The sequence below is a fragment of the Lissotriton vulgaris genome, chromosome 2_1 (assembly GCF_964263255.1).
Source record: "Lissotriton vulgaris chromosome 2_1, aLisVul1.2, whole genome shotgun sequence".
NCBI lineage: Eukaryota > Metazoa > Chordata > Amphibia > Caudata > Salamandridae > Lissotriton > Lissotriton vulgaris.
Window position 1 is genome coordinate 2078273263 of NC_141687.1, and position 27570 is coordinate 2078300832.

A 27570-nucleotide genomic window follows, 5' to 3' on the forward strand; every position below is an offset into this window, starting at 1 on the left:
TTGCATACTGTATGGGACTGCCCAATAATAGCAAACTATTGGCGACAGGTGCTACGCACTATATCACAGACAACAGAAATATCACTCTTACCAGAACCAAGAGGATGTTTGATAAATATGTGGGAACCTAACGACCTCACACGCTACGGGCAGATCTGGACTACACTGGGTCTATTAATCGCCAAGAGAGACATTGCACAGAAATGGGGAGCGGCAGAGGTGCCAACACTGTCTACATGGTGCAGAAACATGGACCCAACAATGATCACTGAACGCACAGTATATGCAACCAGAAGATGCCCGCGGAAATGGAATAAGATATGGGCGGGATGGAATGCTTTCAGAGGGGACATTTGTGATCCGCTGCCAGACTCAGATGGAGATAGCTCAGATGAGGAGATAGAAGGGGAATAAAGGGGGGGTTAGGAAAATAGGATAAGGTACTGATACAGCAATAAGGTACATAAGCTCTAACGGAAGGGCTTAACATAGGAGAAACGTGATCTGAGTAAATAAGGAATGTAATTGATTACTGTCTGCATTGCCAATTTTATTGATGTTGTAATTAAAACAGTTTAAAAAAAAAAAAAGACCAGAGCCTGAAAAGAGGTGGCTTTTTATGGACAAGGTCCTGGTGGGCATGAATCTATGGAAGATTCACTTTCTGACAAGCCCACACCGTCCCACCAATCTCTACTTGTCTATGATTACATCCTCTACATTACAGGCCTGGGATGCAGTGGCTACTCCTAAAGAACAGACTTCCTTCCCTTCCAAATTCACTCCAGTGGTTTGGAATAGAGAGTTTCCCCCAGGATTAGACGCCAGGGGATTTAGGACTTGGCAGGGGCTGGAGTACCGTTTCATTTGCCATTTGTTTTATGTAGAGGGCCTTATACCCCTAGATGATCTACAGAGAGATAGGACCACATGTAAAACAGAAAGGTACAGATACACGTAGTTTAGGTATTGGCTTTCACAGCCCTCGATAAGGGACGCAGCGCAATGCCCCCTAACCTCATTTGAGAAATGGCTGATTCGCAAAGCTACAGACCGGGGCTTGATTACAGAATTATATATGCATCTTAGAGAAGAGAGAGAGAACTTAAAAACACCCTAGCAGCTCAGGTGGGAGAAAGAGGTGGGCAGACAGCTCTCACCGAAGGAATGGCTAGAAATGTTTTATAGGACACAACATGTCGCATCAAACAGGGCCAGCACTGTGACAGCAACAAAAATAGCCTCAAATTAGTACCTTACACCTTAGAGATTACATTGAATATAGCCAGAACGAAGTGCCAGGTGCTAGAGGGGATGTGGATAATTGAGAACATTGTTGCATATATTGTGGGGGTGTCCCAAGTTATCGCAATTTTGGGATGAGGTATTAAATGATAACATGCAGTTTGACACCCAATTGCCAAGATTTTCTACCTTCATAGTACTTGGTCTCCCTAATCCACTCACATACCCATTACGCTCTAGAAGAGGGTGACATATAGCATTATCTTTGGGTGTAGCACATTAATCCATACGAGCACTGTGGGGTCAGGGAAGACACCAACTAGAATAAATTGGAGACACAGGCTTTGGCATAACCTGGGGATGGAGATACCTTCCTCATCAATGGCACAGCAAGCCCTTCCTTAGCTTATTATCTCAAGAATTTACTGAACTTACCTGTCCCAAGTATTGGCATCTACTATGACTCAAAATTAGCGCTTCTGATAGGGAGCAATTAGGCAGTAATTGAAGAACTGTATGGACCCGTTATTCTTCCTCCTTTCTTTTTGCTTTTACGGAGGTGGTTATTGAATTTTTGCTTATGTACCTGGAACGGGGGGATGGCGATGGGGTGGTGAGAGGGGAGGGGTGTTAAATCGTAAACTGTTGGTCTGATAAATGGCATATGGATTTGTATGTTATTAGTGGAATGTCATTGCATCAAACAATACTAGCCTAGGCAGAGGTCCCATTACAGTAATTTCGGCATTATCGTTCGAGTATTTTTATTCCCCTGGTCAATACAGACGCCAGCCTTTTTGTCACAGCGGTCCATCTCCTGTACTACATCCTGCTCATCTCCCCACAGAACTAGTATATCCCACTGAGGCCAGGGGAGCTTGTGGCGAGAACAGTGTATATGCCCGCACAAATTCACTGAACTTGTTTACTCAGCCCGTTGATCTAATGAACAGGTTTTCACCTCTCTCAGATTTGGAGCTTTGTGATTGATTGCTGGAGAGTTCTTCTGGCCCTGGGGGTGACCTTGAACCTAAAACTGACATCTTCCCAAGCAGACCTGCAGACGAGGGTAGTATATTAACAGTACCTCAGAGGCAACAAACTTCTGATATTATATCCTGGAATATTGCTGGCCTGGCAAGTAAGTTCTCAGACCCCTCATGGTTATCTTTTATTAGGCAATTTAAAATCATTTGTCTACAATAAACGTGGCTTGTGGATCAGAGCTTACTATTGGAAGGTTATAAGGCCTATTTTTCCACTGCAATTCCCTCAGTAAAAGGGAAATCAAAGGGTGGACTGGTTACTTATATTTCGCTGACCCTAGAATGTTGTATCCAATTATTAGCCACCACAGTAGTTTCACAGATGTTGGTTCTGAGAAGAAGGGCCCATGTGCTGGGTTTAGTTAATTTCTATAATTCAGCTACTAATGAACAAGGGCATGGCAATATCCAACAGCTGGGATCTCTACTACACCTGCTGGGTGGCAAAGTTGGGAGTAATATTTTAATTTTGGGAGACTTCAATACCCACCCTTGTGGAGATCCCACGGTATCTTGCCTGAGAGAGTTGGGATGCTCACGGGTGGAAGGGATCCACTTTGAACATAGTACCCAAGGGGACAGTTTAAATACCATCATGCAGGAATTTAATTTGTTATCTGCCTGGACCCTGGTAGATGAATGCTGCTTTATGGAAGTGCCAACATTTAAGGGGAAAGGGCGGGGAACGATTATTGATTACATTATATTTTCATCCCCCCTATATTACTTTTTTGATAATTTTGTAGTGATGGAGAATGTTCATAGTGATCACAACCCCCTCAGTATTTCATGCTCCAGTCCTGTCCTATTTGCTAAAAATGTTGTTGCACCAAATGGTGCTGCTCGACCCACAAGTAGAAATAGGCGACTAAAATGGTCACAGATATCTCCGGACGGTTTCTATGAAACTATCAAGGAGGTCTGTGAAGAAGACATAGCGTCTTGTAATTCTACTGGGGCTTCCCCGGATACTATCATGAGTGCTTTTGGAAATATTTCCCATACAATAGGGGGATCTACTATCTGCCCCACGAAGCAAAAAGGTTAGCCCCAAACCAAGATTGTTTGATGCTGCATGCACACAGGACTCTAACAACCTACATAGGGCCCTTAAAGGAACTCCTAGGAACCGCATCCTGATAAAGGATATGCGATCTGCCTATAAAAAAAAACTGTCAAACAGGAAATCTAGTTTGAAAAAGATGGCCTGGATGGAGTTTATCGAACCATCTACAATTAAAGATAGTGCTAGGTTCTGGGGCATAATTAATAAGCCAATAGTAGAGAATGGGGAGGTAAGTGCTCTGGATCACATATCACAGAGGAGGAATGGGTCTCTTACTTTATAGCGATGTTTGAAGACCCGAATCCCGTTATTTGCTCCCACAACAATCCTGCTGGTGATCCAATTTTAGTTTTCACACAGGGGGAGGTTGAAAGAGGTATTGTCGGCCTAACTTGCAAAAAGGCACCAGGGCCAGATGGAATAACCCCTGATTCATTCAAGTCAGACTCTGCTTTTTGGGCATCAATCTTAACCTCTGTACTTAATGCTGCGGCTATGGTGGGATGTCCTGGGTCCTTGCCACTTCCACCATAGTTCCCATATTTAAGAAGGGAAGCCGGGATAGCCCCTACTGCTACCGCCCAATCTCGTTACTTGATTCAGTGGTTAAGGTGGTGGGGCGGGTGCCCCTGGAGAGACTTACCACCTGGGCGGAGGATAATGATATTTTAGCAGACATTCAATATGGGTTCCGCCCGGGAAGGTCTACGGTAGCCCAGTGCCTTAACCTGACAATGGTTATTAGCAAATATACAATTGCACATGTCGGGAACCATCTACCTGGCCTTCATGGACTTGTCCTCAGCATTCGACTGTGTAAATCGGGAGAAGCTGTGGCAGTCCAAGAGGGCCATGGGAGCTGACTGTAGCATTGTGAATTTCCTACAGGATTTACATTGTGAAACCATTGCTCAGGGGCGGTACTCTGAGAACATGGAGGTTTCCGGGTCGTTTGCTCTACGGAGGGGGTACGACAAGGATGTATTTTAGCACCCTTCCTGTTTAACCTTTATATCAATGATCTCGACAAGGTCTTATCAGCTGCAGCTGTTGACTGTCCATACATAGGGAGACGTCCACTTCCAATTCTTTTATACGCGGATGATGCGGTTCTTATTTCAAGAACTGCTAGGGGTCTGCAGTCACTTTTGGAAATTTTCTCCACTTTTATGGGAGACCGGGATTTAACAGTCAATAATTCGAAATTATGTTATGCAGTTGGGGGCTCGGAAAAAAAAATCCAGCTATCAGTTTAGAGCAGGCACAGCTAGGATTCAACGCACTGATGTTTTCTCTTACCTGGGCGTGGTTCTAGATGACAGACTTACCTGGGGTCCGTTAAATCAGAGAAAAAAGAGGGAGATGTGATGAGACTGAATGGTGCTACATTTGATTTCTCCTGGAAACTAGGTAAAACACCAATTGCAGGACTAATGAAAATATATCAAGCCAGAAGTGTTGCAACTGCTGCTTACGGGAGCGAAATTTGTTATAGTAGTCTGGACCGACTGCAGGTGACGGAAAAGAAATTATTTAAGCGCGTGTTAGGAGTGCCTGGAGGTACAGCCAACTTGATAGTGCACGAAGAACTAGGCATGCCCTTTTTGTGTGATACTTTGGCCCTGCGTCCCACTTTTTTGGGGTTAAAGATCTGGACAAGCGAGCACTTGTTGATGACTCAACAAATTTAAAATATTGCATGAAACTTGACAATATGTCGAGAATCCCGTGGCTTCAGTATATAAAACAAATGCTGGGAAAACTTAATCGCTCAAATCTTTTCAGTAACCCTGAATCAATTTGTAAAAAAGACATAGGATTAATTACTCTGAAATCACAGGAAAGGGAGGAGATTGAATTGTTTAAACTTAGTGTGCGCAAATTTATTATGTTGAAAACCACATTAGGGGCTGAGCCATATCTACTGGGGGCCCTCACGAATTATCTGTTGGCCAGGTTTCGTTTAGATCTATTTCATCTCCTGCTTGCTGTACCAAGGGGCTGCAGGAAAGGCCAACATTTAACACCCTGTGGTTGCGACGAGATGTCCCCACAGGATATTTTACATTTTATGTTTTTATGTACTTTTTATGATGTCCTCCGGAAATATTTTTTAATTCCCGTTTTAAAAAAGATGTATTTTTAACAGGCTCGGCCAGCTCTCGGGTTTCTGCAACTATTGAGGGAAGATTGTATCCCTTTTATTGTCGGTTTTTTAAAGTCTGCAATCAAGTCTAGGGCCAGTTTTGATTAATTATTTTTATATTTATGTCTAGATTTTAAATTTGTAAACAAGAAATGAGAGTACAATCTTTATGTATTAGGGCTGCTAACAATTATATGTTCTCTGTTTTTTATATGATGTATTAATGACTAAATCTGTACTGCAGGGCTGTGTTTTAGTATACTTTTATGTTTTTTAATTGTGAAAAATCGAATAAAGTTTATAAAGTTTATATTGAATTGAATAGTGGAATGCCAGATCCTTGGTTTCAATAAAACCGATTTAAACCTAAAAAATAAATTTTAATACACTTGGAGTGTAACTGTCTTGAGTACAATATAAGGCAAACTGCTCCAAATATATAATTCAGCATTATAAATGAATCTGCTCTGTTGCAGATTTTATGGCATTTGCACAATATTGGGAAGAAATGGCATTCAAGAGCAAAGGTTTACAGTTTCCAAAACAAACTAGCAATTATACTTCATGTACAATTTGTGATGCACCTGAGTTTAGAGATACTTGATATTAGGAACTGAATGCAGCATGTCAAGCACTCCCACATCCAGTACTGCTCTCTACAAATGAAGGCCAAATCGTCTGAGATGTCCAGCATTAGCTGTGAGGTGCACCAAAGAGCACCAATACTAAAAACCAACTGCATATACCATAATGCACTTCGAAGGACTGGTTTTAACATGGCAATAGTGTACACCAATTCTCTCACAATCTAAATAATGCTTTAGCTATATGGTAATGCATTTTTTTAGCTTAGGGTTTCCTTTCAGTTAACGTTTTTAACATGAAAATAGCTTTCTTCAAAGCCATTATTTCCATCAAATCGCACATAATATTTCTTTCTGAGACGCAGCATGGTCCCTCATAATGTATGCATCTTTTTTTTTTTTAACATATTTTTATTAAGTTCTTGGCAGAGAATCAATGACATAATGATTACCAAATATCCGACATGTAAATCTAAACATACTAAACTGAAAATACATTGAAATTGCCCAAGATAGGTACAGATCAAACAAAAGATTGTATTTAAACAAAAACATACTGTCCAAGATATCCAGCGTTGTACGCTTTTCTCAGTCAAAGTAATCTTTCCAGATTTTAGTGAATTTACGTAAAGCTCCAATCCTTTTTGCATACCTCAATTCACTATTTCTAACTCTCTTGATTTTTTGAAAACATTCATCTGCAGTTGGAATTATTTCTGATTTCCAATATTTAAGAATAAGAGATCTGGCAATTGCAACAATAATGTACAAAAGCTTCACCATGGAATCTTCCAAATTAAGCTCTGGATCAACCCCAAGTATAATCAAATTATTATAGTTATCGATCGTTAAATGTAAATATTGAGACAATATAACAAACATATTTTCCCAGAAAACCTTAATTTTGGGACAAAAGGCAATAATATGTGACCAATTAGCCAAATCAGGTTGAGTGCATCTAAAACAATTAGACGTTGCATTACTGTACATTTTGGACATCGTTGCCGGTGTATAATACAATAGCCATTTGCTAAAGAAAAGCATACGTATCCAGTTCGCCCCTCTAAGGACCATGAAGTTTAATTTATTTAGTGTTGTCCAGTTTATTTCCTTTAAATTGAAGCCTTCATGTTTCTGCCATTTATTTATCGCTTTGGCACTCGGATCCTCCTCCCTATTTTCTGCCAAACTTTTCCTCCATGTTCCCGCCCTCTTGAATACTGGGGACCAAAAGATATCGTTCGTTAAATTAGAGATCTGACTTAATTGTGTTATATCAATAATGCTCAGTACCCTATACAGCGCTACATATGAGCTCATAAGAAGAAAATTACCACTTATTAACACTGCCATCTCATCGGGAGTCAACCAGACTCCAAATTTAATAAAATTTGGAAAGTTTATGAACCCATATCTTGCCCAAGTAAGTGTGATGTCTATTTCTAATCTGGTCCCTAATCCAAAAACAGCCTCTCTTAATTAAGTTAATAGGGACAGGAGAGAGAGTGAGTACCTTTTCAGCATAACATCTCGCTTTTTAAGAAACCAACGCAGAGTCTTGTTTCTGACTAATTTGGGTGATTTAAAAATCGCGAGAGGAGAAGGTATTTTGGATTCTTTGCAGATTAAGTCAAAAAAGAAATTAATAAACAATACATCTCTAAGTGCTGGATATTTAAATCTCGAAAGATACTGCACAAAATATGCATAGTAATAGTCTTTTAAATTTGGTAGGCCCAATCCGCCGTATTCCTTATATACATATAAGGTTTCTATAGCTAATCTTGGAGTCTTTTTTGCCCAAATGAAGGCTGAAAAAAGAGATTCAATCTTGGGAAAAAAAAGGCCAGGAAGGGAACAAGAAATGGTTGAAAACAAAAAGTTGAAAAGTGGGAGTATTGACATCTTAATTAATGCTACTCGGCCCAAGATAGATAAAGGAAGTGTATCCCATCTTAGGAACATAGCACGGACTTTCCTAATCAAGGGTTCAAAATTAAGCGTGTATAGATCGCGTACTGTAGACGAAAAATAAACCCCTAGGTATCTTTTGGGTTTATTGGTTATACATCTCCGAATATCTGGATGCAGGTCCGGGTTGTTATTCCCGCTGATAATAATCTCAGTTTTCCGCTTATTAATGCGATACCCCCCCCAATGCTTCAAATTGTGAAAAAATGAGAAAGGCTTGTTCTTGTGACTGCATATCGGATTTCAACAGAAGCATAATATCATCTGCGTACAGTTTGATCTTATCCATACCATCTATCGGTGGAGAAATATTTTTATTTTTTCTTATTGCAGATGCTAGAGGCTCGATAAAAAAAGCAAAAAGAGTGGGGGAGAGAGGGCAACCTTGTCTCGTTTCTCTGAACAGGAATAGACCCAACCATCAATTTATTGATTAGAATATGGGCTTTTGCTCCCTGGTACAAATTTCTAATTAAAGTGATGACTTGAGAAGGTATACCAAATCGAAATAAAATAAAAAAAAAGTGTCCCAAACTACTAAATCAAAAGCTTTTTCTGCGTCTAAAAGAAGAATTAAAGCTGATACCTTACGAGTTTCAAAAAAATCTAGTGCTTCTGCTAAATAATGTGTGTTAGTGAGCAGTTGGCGGCCAGTTATAAATCCATTCTGATCTGTATGAATTAACTGTGACGCAACCTTATTGAAACGAATAGAAAGCAATTTTGTAATAATTTTGTAATCCGAGTTTAATAAAGTTATAGGTCTATAGGAATTTGGGTCTTTTGCTTCTTTTCCTTTTTTCAAAAAGCTAACCACTGTACCATCATAGAAAGATGTCGGGATTGGTCCCCCCTGAAGCATTGAATTTACTAATAAAAGAAGTATTTCTGAAAGAGAGCCAAAAAAGGTGATAAAAAATTCGGCTGGAAATCCATCTGGGCCGCAAGCCTTACCATGTGGCAAGTTTTTAACTACCTGCTCCAATTCTCTAATAGAGAAAAGAGAAGCCATTACTTCTTGATCCATATTGGAAAGTGATGGAAGAGAGTATTTATCTAGAAATACATTTAAACTAATTTGATCCAAAATATGGGAAGAAGAGTAGATATTTTCGTAATGGGTTAACATAATTGCTCCTATTTCCGCCTGATCTGAGGTATCTTCTCCGGTGGTAGGCGATTTTAGAGAACGAATCAGATTGGCTGCGGCTTGTTCTTTTACTTGCCATGCCAAAAATTTTCCGGTAAAGTTGCTATGCTCATAGGATTTCTGCGCTTGCCTATAAAAGATTTCCTCACTTTTTAAGAAATAGTGAGCACTCAGTTCACGTTTTACGCCTTCAAGGTGTCCCATATAATATGAATTGGTGCTGTCCCCATATTTTGTTCTACAAAATACTTAATCTCTGCCTGGACAGACATAACCCAAGGTTCATCATTCAAATAGGATTTATTGAAGACCCAGCAGATACACAGGGCCGTTGGTGCTGGGCTAATTTTAAAATTAAGAATAGACCATCTCCCATTACTTTTGTGAACTTCTATGCTCCCATTAACGATTGCCCTTTAATATATGAAGAAATGTTTCAATCACTCCTTATGGTCAACGGAGATATAGTTATTGGAGGGGATTTTAATATATTGATGAACCCACAATTTGATTCAACCGTGGGCGGAAAAAAGCAGTCTAAACCTAAATCTTATCAGATTATTCTTAACAATATTAGGACTTTAGATCTAGCTGAGTGTTGGCGGTTAGCAAACCCTCATAAAAGAGAATATACATGCTGGTCGGGGAGGCACAAGTCATTTTCTCGTATAGATTTTTTTCTAATTTCCTCAATACTTACTAGTCGAGATCATAGGTTTTTACATAATGGCTTCTCGATCACGCAATGCTTGTCCTTGAAATTGAGCTAGATGTAAGGACTAATGTGATAATGTATGCATCTTGTGAGGACATATTCGATGCAATTCCCATTTCCTCTAAGATAAAAATGGATTAGCCTCACATGAAAAATATTTACCCTAATCAAGACATGGTTAACAAAGATTTATTTAACAAGCTGACTTTAATGAACTCTCGGACCACCAAAATTGAACTAAACACTTATGTGCCTGAACTTATTCAAAACGAACATTGTGATGTATCTCATTACAATAATCATCAATGCAAGAACTGATCTTGCACTCCAAATCTGCAAAGCAGGACTTTGCAATGCAACTACTTTAATACATTCTTAAAAGCAAACGTTTTAGTCACTGATGAAATGATGTCTGACTGTGAAAGATCACCAATATACAAGTCCCAGATTAGTACAAACAAACTTTGTTAGTGAGACTGGTTGGTGCCAGTGCTTTGCCTGCTGGATTTGTAGAATTTGTCTATCACCTTTAACCATGATATATTTAAACAAGTTATTTACCTTCAGTATCACTGTTAATGGTGGATACTCTAACTGCAGATTCCTTACTTTGTGAATTCCTCAAGAGTCCAGACTGGATCTGGAAAATTGTTTCAGCAATTCCTCATACATCGGAGGTGGTGTGCAGGTTTACCTCTAGTCCGTCCCGCCCTGGATGTGACTTACATACCAGCTAAATACACATGTGGGTGTTTTCTTTCTGATATCTGTCTGCATAGTCTGACACAGTCTTAAAAAAAATCAGATTGTGCCAGTGTGCAGATCTTTAGATTGGAATCTTATTAGTATGACCTAGATAAGAACATTCCAAAGAAAGAGGAGGTGCATGGGTCGGTGATAGATTTGCAGTTAGAGTATCCACCGGAAAGAGCATTACTGTAGTAAGTAGCTTGTTCTTCTGATGGAAAATTCGAACTGCAAGTTCCTCACCTTCTAAATAGATACCAAAGCAGTGCTTCCCCAGGTGGTGGGTCAGTGGAATGGCTCAGACCAGGAAATTCTGTGTTACAGAACAGGCAAATTGCCTGTCCCACCAAAGCTGGGTATACAGGCAGGGGAAACGGTCTTTACAATGCGAGCTGAGCCATACATGCTGTTTCCCTGCAAGCGGAACCATGCTTCAGAAAATTGTCTGTAAGAATGGAGATTCGGTACAGAAGACTTACAAAGATGTAGCTCTGTTTGCCGCCAAACATAATAAGAACATCAAAAATAATGTGGTTAAGGAGCACAGGGACCGTCCTAGGAATGATAAAATCAGGGAGCAATGGGGGTTACCTGCGCTTGTTGGCCATTACAGATATAGGGGATGTGTAGCATGTGCAATCACCCCGGACACAAAATATTTGGAAACGTGATAAGAAATGGGCTTTGAAAACATTTCCGAATTGTAATACCAGGAGTGTAATTCATGTGATTAAATGTCCTTATATGAGACTATACATGGAACAAACGTCACAGATGGTGAAGCAACACATCGCCCAACATAGGAGCAGAATAAGATGCAAAGTGTAAGGAGCACCCCTTGTCCGCCACTATTGAGACATGCAACACACAGAGAATGAGTTACACTGGCAGGTGATAGAAGTTGTCACCACAAGCAACCGAGGTGGCAACATCAACAAGCTACTTAACAGTTGAGAATGTAAATGGATAGATTTGCAGAAAATCACGTGTACTGGGCTAAATGATGTTATGTTATGTTATGTTAATAACTTTTATTCGGCGCACAGCTGCCCCAGCGAAGGGGCGTCCTGGCGCCTGATCAAGTACCACAACACAACAGAACAGTGCTAGAAAGGGAGGGAATCAATCAGCGGAGGCAAACAGGTGGGTTTTTATAGCGCGTCAGAAGAGAGTCAGGCTATTTAGGGCACGAATATGGACAGGGAGGGAGTTCCATAATCCAGCCGCCAACACACGAAAGGAGCGCCCTCCCACCCTACTCAGTCTGAACCTAGGCTTAATCGCCAGATGCAGAGATTCCGACCTGAGAGACCGCGTGGGGACATAGGGAGAGACAAGGCCCGCAAGGGCAGGAGGAGAGGAGAGTTTCAGGATCTTAAATGCCAGACAGAGAGCCTTAAATTTGATTCTCTTTCTGACCGGCAGCCAGTGAAGGGAGGTCAGGACTGCAGAGACCGAACAACGTCTCGGGAGGCCAACAATGGCCCGCGCAGCGGCATTCTGCACCCTCTGCAGCCTAGTGGCCTCAGCCTGATTTACTCCAAGCAGCAGTGCACTCCCGTAGTCCAGCCGAGAGAGAATGTAGGCTTGGACCACCAGTTGCCGAGTAGGAGGGTCGAAGAATTTGAGGACTGGTCTCAGTCCTCGCAGAATACCATAGCAGGTAGCTGCAATCTTCTTTGTGTGGCTGGTAAAAGAGAGGTTAGGATCCAGCCAGACCCCCAAGTTCTTAACTTCGGCCGCTGGGATGGGGGACACCCCCAACTCAGGAGGCCACCACTGATCTCCCCAAAGTTCCGCCTGCTTCCCTAGAATCAGGACCTCGGTTTTCTTGGCATTTAGCTGTAAGCAATTACTACGCATCCAGTTCGCCACAGCTATAAATCCTGCACGGAATCTGGGCGCAGTCACCTCAGGGTCCCCACTGAGTGTCATCGCCAGCTGCGTGTCGTCGGCATACGATGTCATGGTTAAGCCACATTGTCTGACGACAGCAGCCAGCTATGGATGACCTCAGACGCCTTTCTATCCTGCTCGCATAATTTGCATCTGAATGAGGACCCCCGTTTCTGAATAATAGATACAACTTAATGAGGACATTTTACTGAACATTACACACTGTTGGGGTCTTTATAGGCACATGACCCGGTTTACATTGACAGCTGTGTTTTGCAAATAATGTACATTTACTGCACTTTATATGTTAAATTGAGTAGCATTTTGTACATTGCAAGAAATTGTGCTAAATTACACTAAGCAGTCTAACAAAAGAGTCCACTGCGAAAAGTTTAACAGCTTCAAACCATCTAGTTCCAGCTCTCTCAACTATGCACACTTTGTGTATCGTTATTTTTGTGACGTATTGACTGTGGCTGATGTTGGCTATGTGGATACGTTTGCTTGAGTTAGAATTCTAGCCTTTACAGAGAAAAGTGAAATTGATAACGGTTAACTTCCCGTTGTGTCCGGCAGACATTGTTCAGACCTGCAGTGCACGAAGATGGAGTAGTTCACATTGCGTTGATGTTTGCAGTAAGTGTGTTTTCAATACTACATTAGTATCAGCATGTTTGTAATATACATACCCGGTAAATAACGTGATAACGCTATGTTTTTAGAGTGAATGAATGGTTGGCGTCCGGTGCCCACGACGCCACCTGGTTCCCGCAGAGTAAGGACTCGGGACCTGTTGGTTAATTTGTTTTACATGAAGCGTGTTTGAATGCATGTCTCATGCGGCTCATCTGACTAAGATGCACTACATGGGCATAACATGGGTCGTTTTTAATTACCACGAGGCATCCCGTATACATGAATTTAATTTGCCAAGGTGGACAGGGTACCAGCTGGTCGTGTAGATACCATTAGTTTATCAGCACTCACCCCAAGTGAGGGAGTCAGAGAGCAAATGACTGAGTATTAGTGACATATGTATACTGAGATTGCATGTAGTACTATTGTATATACACTGATCTTTGTACACAGCTCTGCATGAGTAATTCCACGGATACATCGGGTACCATGGAGATGATACAAGGACGGCTCGGAAGAGCTATTCTATTGACATTGTCGTGTAGAGGCATGGCATGCGAACAGACGCACAAGTTTCTACTTGTGTAACAATATATCTGTAAGAGACATTAGTTAGTGATAGTTTCCTTACCATAGAATATCCCCAGGCGTCAGACTGGATCCGGAAAGTTTTTCGTCAGCAGTACTCCTGCGCGTCAATAGATGGCGTTGTGCAGCTCCCCGTCCGTCGCTGGAGTCGTAAGCGCGAGATGACGTCACGGAGACTACTTAGGCGCCACCCATGCGTGCCGACTTCAGTTCTGTACACTACTTTCCGCGCCAGAAACGCAGAGCCATGCAAGAAACTGACCACTGGTGCCATGAAACTATGGCCCTGAAAGGGATGACCTTAACCCTAGAATTCAGTTCGCAGAATGGGGGAGGATGGGCGCGTCGGTAAGGAATCTATTACTAACTAATGTCTCTTACAGATATAGCGTTACACAAGTAGCAACTTGTGCGTCTGAAAGAGACACGTTAGTGATAGATTCCTTACCTTAGAATAGATACCCCAGCAATACCAACTCCGGTGGTGGGTCTGCGAACCAATAATCACACCAGAAAGTCCTGGAGGACGGAACGGCCAAAGAAGCCATCCCTCCGGACTTGGCTGTCCAGGCAGTAGTGTTGTGCAAACGTGTGCAGCTGCCTGGCAAATGTCCTGTAAGGGCACACCTTGGCCCAGAGCAGTTGTAGTCGCCGTGGCCCGAGTAAAATGAGCCCGCAATCCAGCAGGGGGCTCCTTTTTGGCCATGGAGTAACATGCCTGGATACACAAGATGATCCACCGCGAGATGGTCCTCTTGTGCACCGCCTTTCCCTTCTTAGCGCCCACGTAACCAACGAAGAGTTGGTCTTCCACCCGGAACTGGCGTGTGCGATATAGATAATAAGAGTGCGCACGTTTTGGGTCCAGACGGTGGAGCCTCTCTTCCTCTTTCGAGGGATGCGGAGGCGGAAAGAAGGTGGGCAAAGTAATGGACTGCCCGATGTGGAAGGCCGTGACAACCTTGGGCAAGAAGGAAGGTCTTGTTCGCAACACAACCTTGTCCGGATGAACAGAGAGGAAAGGAGGTGAAGAAGAAAGAGCCTGGAGCTCACTCACTCTCCAGGCAGAGGTGATGGCAACCAGGAAGGCAGTCTTCAGAGTAAGAAGACAGAGAGGACAGTTATGGAGTGGCTCAAATGGAGCACACCTGAGGTAACTAAGCACAAGATTCAAGTCCCACTGGGGCATCACGAAAGGAACAGGAGGGAACATGTGTGTGATGCCCTTCAAAAACCTATTTACAATGGGGGACTTGAACAAGGAAGGCTGATCAGGTAGCCTCAAGAAGGTGGAAAGGGTGGAAAGGTACCCCTTGAGAGTGCCCAGAGCAGAGCCCTGCTGGGCAAGAGAAAGAAGAAAGAGGAGAACCTCAGAAAGGGGTGCAGAGAGTGGGTCCACAGCCTTTGCTGTGCACCATGCCACAAATCTGTTCCACTTGCAGGCGTATACCGACTTAGTGGAGGGACGCCTGGCTGCCAGAATGATATCACAGACTTCGGGAGGCAAGTCAAATGGCCTCAACTGCCGCCGCTCAATCTCCAAGCTTGTAGGTGGAGACTGGACAGGTTCGGGTGGAGGACCGTCCCCTGCTGCTGCGACAGAAGGTCCTCCCGAAGAGGTAGACTAATCGGGGGATCGACTGACATGCTGAGTAGCTCGGGATACCAGAATCTTCGTGCCCAGTCTGGAGCCACAAGGATAACCTGGGCCCGGTCGCGCCTGATCTTCAGCACTCTGGGCAGAAGTGGTATAGGCGGAAAGGCGTACAATAGACCGCAACTCCACTCGCGACGAAAAGCGTCTTCGAGCGAGTGCCGCCTTGGAAATTCCAACGCGCAGAACGGAAGACATTGCGCGTTGTCTTCTGTGGCGAATAGATCTAACCAAGGCTCTCCCCATTGCTGAAAAAGGCCTTGCGCCACCTCCGAGTTCAGACACCATTCGTGATCCATCATGCACTGACGGCTGAGTTCGTCCGCCCTGGCATTCAGAGAGCCTGCCAGGTGTTGAACCACCAGGGTCACGTCCTGATGTTCCAGCCACTGCCAGAGGCGCAGAGCCTCCTGGCATAGGGTCCACGACCCCACCCCGCCCTGTTTGTTGCAGTACCACATGGCGGTGGTGTTGTCCGTGAACACCTGCACTACACTCCCCCGGACAGCGGGGAGGAATGCTTTCAATGCTAGACGAATCGCCCGCAGCTCCAAAAGGTTGATATGGAGCCGGGACTCCGCCGGAGACCAGAGGCCTCTGATCTCCACCTCTCCCATGTGGCCTCCCCAGCCCTGGAGGCACGCGTCCGTCACAACCACGTGCTCCGGGTGGGGTAGGGAGAGGGATCTGCCACTGACCCAATCGCGGTCCGTGAGCTACCACTGCAGTTGTCTCGCAGTGCCCTCTGAGATCAAAACATGATTGGACAAGTTGCCCTGATGCTGGGCCCACTGAAACTTCAGGTCCCACTGCAGAGCCCGCATCCGCCACCGGGCGTGATGCACCAGAAGGATGTAGGAGGCCATTAGCCCCAGAAGCCGCAGCGTCAACCTGACCGAGACTCGGGATAAAGGCTGGAAGATTGGAATCAGAGCCTGTATATCCCGAACCCGCTGTTCGGGTGGGTAAACCCGAAACTGCGCCGATTCGAGAACCGCTCAGATGAAGAGGAGCTTCTGAGAGGGACACAGGTGCGACTTCGGCACGCTGATGGAGAACCCCAGCAAGTGCAGGAGGTCGGCCGTAGTCTGGAGGTGGCTGACGACTGTCTGGGGCCAGCCCGCCTTCAAGAACCAGTCGTCGAGGTAGGGGAAGACTGACACCCCGAACCTGCGCAGATGAGCTGCGACCACCGTCATCACCTTCGTGAACACCCGTGGGGCGCTGGTAAGGCCGACGGGGAGCACGGTAAACTGAAAGTGCTCGTGGCCTACCGTGAACCGCAGGTAACGCGGGTGGGCCGGCAGGACGGGGATGTGAAAATAAGCGTCCTGCAAGTCCAACGCTACCAGCCAGTCTCCAGAGTCTAGGGCAGCTAAGACCTGAGCCAAAGTCAGCATTTTAAACTTCTCCTTCCGGAGGAAGCCGTTGACGTTCCGCAGGTCCAAGATAGGGCGCAGGCCCCCTTTGCCCTTCTTGGGTACCAGAAAGTAGTGGGAGTAACAACCACACCCTACTTCCGGCCCAGGAACGCGCTCGATGGCCCCCTTGGCCAAGAGGGCTGTGACTTCCTCTTGCAGAAGTTGCAAGTGATCACCCGACGCGCGGTGGAATTGCGGTGGCATGGCTGGAGGGGTCACCTCGAAGGGGAGGGAGTAGCCCCTTCGGACGATTTGCAGCACCCACCTGTCCGACTTGACAGTGCGCCAGTGGCAGAGGTGATGGCGAACCCTGCCTCCCACCGGCGTCACATGGGCCTGAAAACTCGGACAAGGAAGGTTTTGAGGCAGGTGCTGCGGAGGGAGGTGTGGACTGGCCTCGCCGTTGTCCCCGACCGCCGCCACGGTGGTTTCCACGGCCGCCACCGCGCTGTTGAACATTCTGCGGCGCGTGGCTGGCAGCACGTGTGGGGGCGCCCCTTTCTTGGCCACGAAAGGAGCGAAAGGCACCCGATTGCTGGCGTGTGGCCGAGAGGCCCAAGGACTTGGCCATAGCCCTGGAGTCCTTAAAACGATCAAGCGCATGGTCTCCTTGTCGCCAAAGAGGCGACGGCCATCAAACGGCATGTCCAGAAGTGTGGCCTGGACACCGGCCGAAAAGTTGGCAGACCTCAACCAGACGTGGCGTCGAACCGCCACCGTCGTTGCCATCGCCCTGCCCTGTGAGTCCGTGGTATCAAGCCCACACCGGATGGAATATCGCGTTGCATCTCGGCCCTCCACAAGGGTTTGGGCGAGTTTAGCCCGGACCTCCTCCGGACATTGTGGCAGCACGTCCGTGACCGCGTCCCACAGGGTGTGGGTGTAATGGCCCAAGAGACAGGCGGTATTAACAGACCAAAGCCCTAAGCTTAGGGACGAGAACACCTTCTTCCCGAACTGCTCATATCTCTTGGATTCCCGATCGGTCGGAGCCGACGGGAATGCGGTCTGGGAAGTGGAGGCCTGGATGACCAGGCTCTCGGGGGTGGGGTGGGTGGACAAAAAGCAAGGGTCGCCCGGGGCCGGGCGGTAGCGTCTGGCCACGTTGCTATCCACAGGGGGACCTGTGGCGGGCTTGAACCAAGTGCCCACAAGAACGTCGCATAAGGCCTCATTGGTCGGCAGCAGAGGCTCGCTGGAGCTTGTCTGCGGTTTGAGGACCTCAGTGAGGAGGTTAGTCCTCACGGCCGCGACGGGGAGCTCAAGGTTTAAGGCCTTGGCCGCCCTCGTCAACACTACACTATATGTAGACCCCTCCTCCGAAGCCACGGTCGGAGGGGAGACAAATCCAGTGTCTGGCGCAGTGTCAATACCACTGGCCTCCCCAAGCTCATATGTCCAGTCCTGTTGAGACTGGCACTCCAGTGCCAGAGGGTCCTCAGACCCCTCCTAATCTCCCTCGTCACCAGTTTCCTGTAAAGCAGGATTAACAGACGGAGCCTCCTCATGGAAATAAAAATCTCCAAAGGCCGTCGGAAGCGGCGCCCAGCGGCGCCGTTCCGGCGCCAGAGTCGGACCGGAGGGAACATTGGGGACGGCGTCCACAGTGGGCGCCGGGGGGGGACACCCGTGGGGCCGGCGCCAGTGAGGTTGTGGGGTCGACCGGCGACGACCCGGATCCGGTGAGGTCCTGCGGCGCCGGGACCGAAGTCGGGGCCGAAGCACCAGACGGCGTCCGGGCCAAAACGCCCGACCCGCTAGGGCCTCCAACCGGGATCGTTGGGCTCGGAGGCGCCGCGGAACCCGGCTGAGGAGGGAGGGATCTCATGGCCATGAGGTATCGCTCGATCTCCTCCGGCGTCGCGCCGTGCCCAGGGACCCGAAGGTGTGGGGCAGGCGGCGATGCTTGCGACTCCCTCGGAGCTGCGTGGGCGGTGTCGCCCGAACCCCCGGCCGCATCGTGCAAGCGTCGGGGTGGGTCGGAGAAACGATGACGTCGCTCCGACCTCTCATGCCTCTTACCTGACAGGGACCTGGAACGGCGCGGGCCGACTGCCGGAGCTCGAGTCGCTTGCGGGACCGATCCCGCTTAGCTTTAGACGTCAGGGCCCAGCAGTCGGAGCAGGTGCGGTGGTCGTGGTCGAGGCCTAAACACTTCAGGCACCGGCGATGGGGGTCCGTAACCGACATCAGTCGGTCGAACTTCGAACAGGGTTTGAACCCGGGCATCCCTACCGGCACCGATAGACTCGAAGAAAGAAATGATCAAAAAGATCAAAAAGTTCAGTCAAAAAATGACTAGGGGTAGAGCTTCTCCGGATCTGCGCTAGCTGGCGCGGAAAAAAAGAAGAACTGACGTCAACGCGCATGGGCGGCGTCTAAGAACTCCGACGACTTCATTCCGGCGCCAACGACGACGGACGCGGAGCCGCGGACGACACCTACCGACGCGCAGGGGTATTGCTACGCAAAAATTTCCGGATCCAGTCTGACGCCTGGGGATATTCTAAGGTAAGGAATCTATCACTAACGTGTCTCTTTCAGATACCCTGGATTCAAAGAGATGGAGGGAAGGCTCGGAAAAGAACTGTGTCCAAAAGGCTCAAATGAAAGTGTGTGACTTTGAGATGTTGATGAAAATCCCAAAAAGGCCACCATGTCTGGTCATCTGGAGGTAGTTCACAATTGTTTGCGGCAAGGCCACCTTCAGCAATCAGATGTCAAGGTATAGCAAGATGGGTATTCTTGAAGATGTGCCATGACCACCACCATCACTTTTGTGATCATGCAAGGGCACTGGTTAGGTTGAAGTGGGGCACAGACAACTGAAAGTGCTTGTGGGCCACCTGAAACCACGAGAATTTGGAAATAAGTGTACTGCAGGTCCATAGCTACCATCTACTCTCCTAGGTCCAGTTGAAGAAGTTCAAGGGACGAAAGGTTGAGGCTAGGGCAGAGGCGTTTGTCCTTCTTTAGCACCAAGAAGTAATGAGAGTAACAACCAATACAACTTCTGATACATACACCTTCTCTATGGCTCCTATGTCTAAGAGAGCATGACATTTCCTTTATAGAATGGACAATCAGTCCTCTGGGAGGTGCTGTGGCCTGGGCAAGGAGAGGGAGGGCATATTGGTTTTGGATAATCTGGACCACCTTCTCAGCCAACAAGCTGCACTACCACCACTGGTGGTAAAACGTGATGTAGCCTCGCATCTGCCGTTTCTGTACGGCCATGGGTCAATTAAAGAGGTTTTGTGGTGCCCGTGGAAGGGGTTAGGGGAATTAGAGTAAATCTTTGTCTCTGGGAGGGAGTCTCTGCCTCAAAAAGTTTGGGAGGCCTGCTGGTGCTGAAGTAAGGACTGGCACTTTCTCTGCTGAAAATCTATTCTGAAGCCCTAAAAGCGGTGAAATTGTTTGGGAAACTGATGTACCCGGGGTACCAACGCATGGGAGCGGGCTGAGGCCTTGAGCACCTCGAAACGCTCCAAGGTGGAGCCCTTATTGAGTCCAAAGAGACGTATGACATCGAAGGCATATTGATTAGCGATTGTTGAACATCACTCAAAAAGCCAATTGAGCGAATCTAAGCAAGGTGCTGAATCACCACACTAGTTCAGATTGCCCAACCCAAGCGCTTGGTAATTTTGAGAACCGAGCAAATGAAATACTTTGCAGTGTCCTGATTGCCCTGGATAACACACTGGAGGTTGCATCGGAGGTCTTCCCAGACTGCTGCCAATACCTCTGCCACCATATCTCACATTGCATGCTAATATCTGCTCAGGGGGCAACTAGAGTTCACAGAGTGTAGGGGAATACTAGCATGCATTTGGCATGAAGATTTTATATTTTGCAATTCTAGGTCTGGTGCAGTGGAGTTTAACCTGCTTGTTAAATCCTGAAATATCAAGCTTGATGGTGTAGGATGTTAAAGGATTTCCTGGAGCAGGTCTGTGTCTCCTCGCTATTTGGCAGTTTACTGAGCAAGATCCTGGTTTTGCCCAGGTGTCCAGCAGTGTGTCAGTACTGGCTTCAATTGAATGGCAGGAGATGCTCTTATGACTTCTGTTCTGATGTAGGACTTCACTGATGACATTGGCTTTGACTTCAGTGGTTGAAAGTGTCAGAACAAGGACCTCTGCTGCTCTCCTGATTACCACTGCCAAAAAGGAAGTCTCTTCAGTAGCTGTAGTGTAGGTGAATGGAAGCCAGTACAGGGAAGGCATTGAGTCCACTGGCATCCTGCAAGTCTAAAAATAGTTTTTCATCATTGTAGACCTGGCTTTCGTCATTGATTGGGTCCCTGTCATAGTGCTGTGGAAGCGTCTTGGAATCGGTGAAGGCAAGAGGACGAGGTGGTGACCGCCTCCGTGGATGTTGCGGTGGATTAGTTTCCCAGTCTTTAAGAACTATCTACTCCTCCCCTGGTGTTGGTGCCAACTTCACAGAGGAGTCGAGAGGAACACGTGGAGCCCACCTCAGTTCCTAAGGGCCTGTTAGCTCTCCACAGGCCTCTTGGAGTCTTTTAACTCCTGGATCAGTTGTGGCATCACCAATGGACCGCGGGAATATGGGTTACATCAGGACAAGGGCCAGAGTCGGTTCCGATGACTGAGACCATGGTCGCGGCCTGGAGGATCATGGGGTGTCATGAGAATCCGAGTTGTGGGACAGAGGAGCAGTGTTTTGATTTTTCATTCTTTTTGATGTGACCGAGCTGATGACTTGGATCTCGAAGATATAAATCTTTGTTGTAACCCTTAATATGAAATAAACAGCAATTTTGAAATGCATATAAAACATGCAACTAAATGTAAATGTACAGGAATTTATATAGCGCAAATCACCGAGCGGTTTCTAAGCGCTTGCTTATGGAACCCGTCCTGGTATTCCCCTGTGAGATAACCCCGGCAGGGTATCCGCAAGGTGAAAGCCAGGCATCCCGCCGCGAGGGGCCGTTGTGGAGATTAAGCAAGCTATTGCCCAGAGTCGCAGCGTGTGAACCCGTGAATCGAGTAGGCACCGGAGCGAGAATTGTCGAGTCCATGGACATTTTAGGACTCAAGACCCCGCTGAGCCGGGAATTGAACCCTGGTCCCGGGCTGACCTCTGCTTCCAGGTCTGCCTCCTCTAACCAGTGATATCAAAACAACAATGGTCCTAGACCTAATGATTATGCAAAATGAGTCAAATCAATACTATCCATAGTTTTTGTGAGTAGAGCAACCACAATCCGTCTGCTCTATTGTACTTTTTTGTACCACAAAATAAACCTAAACCACCAAAAAGAGATTACTTTTGATTTATTAGCTTATTCATCATCTTTCCTGTTTTTTAATGTTTTAACAATTCATTTTATACAACAAACATATCATTTCCAAATTGATAAAAACAGAGGTTGCCCAAGAGAAGAAGTGTGCAAAAAGGGGGGGTGATCAAAAGAGTGAAAACAAGTGAACGGAAAGGAAAACAAATTAGTGGATAGAAAGATTATTATTCACATGATTTACAAAACAATACCGAACTCTATGCTTAGCTGTATTGGAACCCTGGCCAACGTATTTTAAGTTATTAATCAGAGCACTTTTTTTATATAGACATGTATCTGAAGGGTAATTTGCACTTGATAAAGTTCTTTAGTTGGTCCAAGGGTGATTGAGAAATACTGTCGACGTTTCGACTCGTCTTATGCCCAGCAGGTAATTTAAGCCTTGGGATTGCGAGTCTTCATCAGGACTGGAGAACAAAAACGTAGGCAACCAAGGGATAATATTAACCCTAAGAGAGATAAAAGTGGTGGTTACTAACTAAGGTGGATAGGTTTTTCTTTTCTTTTACAAGGCATTCGCCCATGAGAGGTATTATATTCTTACCCTTCACTAGAACAAGAGCGAGAGGAAGTGGTCCTGAATTCCAACTTTCCTTATAATATTCTGTAAGACAAATAGTGAAGCCCAGAATTAGTCTAGGTCTACACACTACTCTGTCCACATGCATATGTTAGTGTGGAAGAAATTATTTATTTATTTACCCTTATTTTGTGGATTCCATCCTCACCACATCTTGGTAAGGGAACAATCCTTCATACAGGCACCATGGTAAGTATTTACCTGCAATTAATTATGCCAATGTTAATGTATAATTACCAGAATTTTTTAAACAAATATTAAGCGACAATTGAAAATTGTAGTTTTTTGATTTACCTTAGAGATTTTTTCTTCTAGGTTCTTGGTAGCTCCAGTTGATCAATCCGGTAGCTACAAACGGAGACACAGTGTAGTCTCACTTAGCATATACTATTTACAACAACAAAGGAGAATCACATATTTCAACCTTAAAAACGATATAGGTATTTACCTTATATGCGCGTTTTCCAGTGCATATATTAGGGGTGCCTGTTCCTCGAATCAGATTTCTGTGGGAGGGGGGTGGAGGGGAGGGAAGGGAGAGAGACACAGAAAGTTTATTGTCTCTCTCAACGCGTCTCCACTACGACAGCCTGAATGTAAGGAATTGAAAGACGTAGCCGGTCTCAAAACGTCTTACCTATCTGCCGATTTCCGGAGTCATGTAATGCAGCCAAGCCTCGCTGTTCGAGGACGCCGCCGTTACTGATCCCGCCCATGCGCGTGTAGTTATACCTGTCCGCCTCTAACAGAGCTGGATGTAGAGAGCGGACTACTTTTTCATGTTGCGAGATGCACTGTATTTTGCCCTGCCTTCTGTACTCGGCCAGCGGATCTAGACAAAAGTAAATTAATCGAACATAGTGCACGTAAATGTTAAAATTAGCGGGCTCGTTGGATGATTTAAACAATTTTGTTTATCGAGCCTGTTGGGTAATTTGTTGCGCTCTAGTTACATATCCAAATTTAATGGAAATGTCCGTAGTGTCATAAGGTGCAATATTACGGTTCCATTACCAAATATTGTCAACCTCACTACCGCCTCTCACAGGGCTGGATATAGAGAGCGGACTATTTTGGAAACATTTAGCAAAGTGCACTGTTTTTCATTCAGTATTCTATGGGCAGCCGGCGGATGTGAGCACAAAATTGTCTGATGGACTTGGTATACATTTTTATTCAAATTAATGGAATGAATATTTTATGCAGTATGTTGTTAGGCCTATTCAGATAAATTGTACAGCTCCAATTACATATCTGGAATGGATGGCAATGACGATAATATCCCGAGGTGCAATACTACGATTCTATTACCGAAGATGTCAACCTCATCGGAGAACCAGGGGAAGGACAACTATCTTGTCATAGCTATGCCACCGTATAGATATATACAAAAACCGACCTTCCACACAAATTAGCTGAATAACATCGTAGATTGACAGTCAGTATATAGATGTATGCAAAATCCAGGCTCAAACACAATTAGCTGAATAACATCATAGATTTGCAGTAAGTGTGGTGAGAATTTACATATAAACATCGCAAAAGTATTTTTACAATGGACCACATATTCTGTACTTAAAGACAATTGTGTACAAGTAGACATATACAGTCATGCATGTTTATCTAAAAAGATAAAATCAATAAGTACATACGGTGTTGCTCATTATGGTTGTCACATGGGGAAATATTAAGATTAGACATACTTTTCCAAAACCCCGAATACAATGGTACTCATATACCCAGCAAAGCTACTTGTTTGTTCATCTCCTCAAGTTAGTTGAGTCCCTTGTTGACAGTGTTAAGAGAGTATATCCACTTACATTCCCTTCTATTCAGTATGTTATGTAGGTTACCACCTCGTGGGTTTTGTGTTATTTTCTCTATGACCCACCACCTCAAGCTGTTTTCTGAATGTTCAAACTTGCTAAAGTGGTCTACCAGAGGGGCACCTTGGGTTTTACAACGTATCCGGCTCATGTGTTGCAAGATCCGGCATTTTATTTTTTGTGTTGTCTGACCAACGTATAGAAACCCACATGGGCACATGATTGCATAAATGAGCCATGAGGTGTTACAGTTAGTGTGTTGTGACAATCTATATGTGTGCTCGTTGTAGGTGAAACTCTTACCCTCTATTGTGAGCGGACAAGCTTTACAAGAGCCACACTTCCTGTGGCCAATAACTATTTGTCCACTCCATAGTGTAGATTGGTTCAAGGGCTGTTTGTTAGGCAGCATAGATTGTACTAGGTGATCGCGGATATTCATCCCTTTACGGAATGCATGTAGTGGTGGTGGAATTCCCCCTAGTTCATCGCTGACCAAATGCCAATGAAGATTCACACATTTTTTAATGGCATTACTTTTTGTGTTAAATGTCGTCACACAGACCAAACGTTCCTCCTTGGGCTTGGATTTAGTACCGAGCAGATGTTCCCGATGGTTATGCCATGCCCTTTTTCTGGCTTTTTTGAGCAGTCTATCGGGAACATCTGCTCTGTACTAAAACTATGGAGTGGACAAACAGTTATTGGCCACAGGAAGTGTGGCTCTTGTAAAGCGTGTCCGCTCACAATAGAGGGTAAGAGTTTCACCTACAACGAGCGCACATATAGATTGTCACAACACACTAACTGTAACACCTCATGGCTCATTTATGCAATCATGTGCCCATGTGGGTTTCTATACGTTGGTCAGACAACACAAAAAATAAAATGCCGGATCTTGCAACACATGAGCCGGATACGTTGTAAAACCCAAGGTGCCCCTCTGGTAGACCACTTTAGCAAGTTTGAACATTCAGAAAACAGCTTGAGGTGGTGGGTCATAGAGAAAATAACACAAAACCCACGAGGTGGTAACCTACATAACATACTGAATAGAAGGGAATGTAAGTGGATATACTCTCTTAACACTGTCAACAAGGGACTCAACGAACTTGAGGAGATGAACAAACAAGTAGCTTTGCTGGGTATATGTGTACCATTGTATTCGGGGTTTTGGAAAAGTAGGTCTAATCTTAATATTTCCCCATGTGACAACCATAATGAACAACACCGTATGTACTTATTGATTTTATCTTTTTAGATAAACATGCATGACTGTATATGTATATGTCTACTTGTACACAATTGTCTTTAAGTACAGAATATGTGGTCCATTGTAAAAATACTTTTGCGATGTTTATATGTAAATTCTCACCACACTTACTGCAAATCTATGATGTTATTCAGCTAATTGTGTTTGAGCCTAGATTTTGCATACATCTATATACGGACTGTCAATCTACGATGTTATTCAGCTAATTTGTGTGGAAGGTCGGTTTTTGTATATATCTATACGGTGGCATAGCTATGACAAGATAGTTGTCCTTCCCCTGGTTCTCCGATGAGGTTGACATCTTCGGTAATAGAATCGTAGTATTGCACCTCGGGATATTATCGTCATTGCCATCCATTCCAGATATGTAATTGGAGCTGTACAATTTATCTGAATAGGCCTAACAACATACTGCATAAAATATTCATTCCATTAATTTGAATAAAAATGTATACCAAGTCCATCAGACAATTTTGTGCTCACATCCGCCGGCTGCCCATAGAATACTGAATGAAAAACAGTGCACGTTTCCAAAATAGTCCGCTCTCTATATCCAGCCCTGTGAGAGGCGGTAGTGAGGTTGACAATATTTGGTAATGGAACCGTAATATTGCACCTTATGACACTACGGACATTTCCATTAAATTTGGATATGTAACTAGAGCGCAACAAATTACCCAACAGGCTCGGAAAACAAAATTGTTTAAATCATCCAATGAGCCCGCTAATTTTAACATTTACGTGCACTATGTTCGATTAATTTACTTTTGTCTAGATCCGCTGGCCGAGTACAGAAGGCAGGGCAAAATACAGTGCATCTCGCAACATGAAAAAGTAGTCCGCTCTCTACATCCAGCTCTGTTAGAGGCGGACAGGTATAACTACACGCGCATGCGCGGGATCAGTAACGGCGGCGTCCTCGAACAGCGAGGCTTGGCTGCATTACATGACTCCGGAAATCGGCAGATAGGTAAGACGTTTTGAGACCGGCTACGTCTTTCAATTCCTTACATTCAGGCTGTCGTAGTGGAGACGCGTTGAGAGAGACAATAAACTTTCTGTGTCTCTCTCCCTTCCCTCCCGCCCCACACCCCCCCCCCCCTCCCACAGAAATCTGATTCGAGGAACAGGCACCCCTAATATATGCACTGGAAAACGCGCATATAAGGTAAATACCTATATCGTTTTTAAGGTTGAAAGATGTGATTCTCCTTTGTTGTTGTAAATAGTATATGCTAAGTGAGACTACACTGTGTCTCCGTTTGTAGCTACCGGATTGATCAACTGGAGCTACCCAGAACCTAGAAGAAAAAATCTCTAAGGTAAATCAAAAAACTCCAATTTTCAATTGTCGCTTAATATTTATTGTTTAAAAAATTCTGGTAATTATACATTAACATTGGCATAATTAATTGCAGGTAAATACTTACCATGGTGCCTGTATGAAGGATTGTTCCCTTACCAAGATGTGGTGAGGATGGAATCCACAAAATAAGGGTAAATAAATAAATAATTTCTTCCACACTAACATATGCATGTGGACAGAGTAGTGTGTAGACCTAGACTAATTCTGGGCTTCACTATTTATCTTACAGAATATTATAAGGAAAGTTGGAATTCAGGACCACTTCCTCTCGCTCTTGTTCTAGTGAAGGGTAAGAATATAATACCTCTCATGGGCGAATACCTTGTAA

The 27570-nt window shown here is 45.0% G+C and overlaps 1 protein-coding gene across 2 annotated transcripts in view; it reads right to left on the reverse strand.

The window, feature by feature from the left end:
- The window catches only part of ATOSA (atos homolog A), a 450421-nt gene that overhangs the window by 143729 nt on the left and 279122 nt on the right, over positions 1 to 27570 (reverse strand). The window lies entirely within an intron of this gene.